The sequence below is a fragment of the Penaeus monodon genome, chromosome 34 (assembly GCF_015228065.2).
Source record: "Penaeus monodon isolate SGIC_2016 chromosome 34, NSTDA_Pmon_1, whole genome shotgun sequence".
Taxonomy (NCBI): Eukaryota; Metazoa; Arthropoda; class Malacostraca; order Decapoda; family Penaeidae; genus Penaeus; species Penaeus monodon.
This window is the reverse complement of record NC_051419.1, coordinates 35,040,694-35,041,005: the sequence shown is the minus strand read 5'-3', so window position 1 is coordinate 35,041,005 and position 312 is coordinate 35,040,694.

The window sequence follows — 312 nt, the reverse complement described above, 5'->3', positions numbered from 1 at the left end:
GGTGTTCCATAAGTTTCTCTACACATGGCTTTTTTAACATTGTATTTTTTCATATTTCTGATACCCTAGAAGATGCGTTTGCATATAGAGAAACGAAGCGAAATCATCCTTAGGGCCGGTTCAGGAAGCAGTTGCAATGGTTGCAAACGCATTTAACAGTAAACATGGAACGAATATCACACACGACGCTGTGACAAAGCTTAATAGAAAGTAAAAAAAAAAAAGGAAGTGTGACAGATCATACAACAGCTGCGATACTCAGCGCTTACACGGAGTCAAAAACAAAGAAAAAACGAATGGAATTCTATGAAT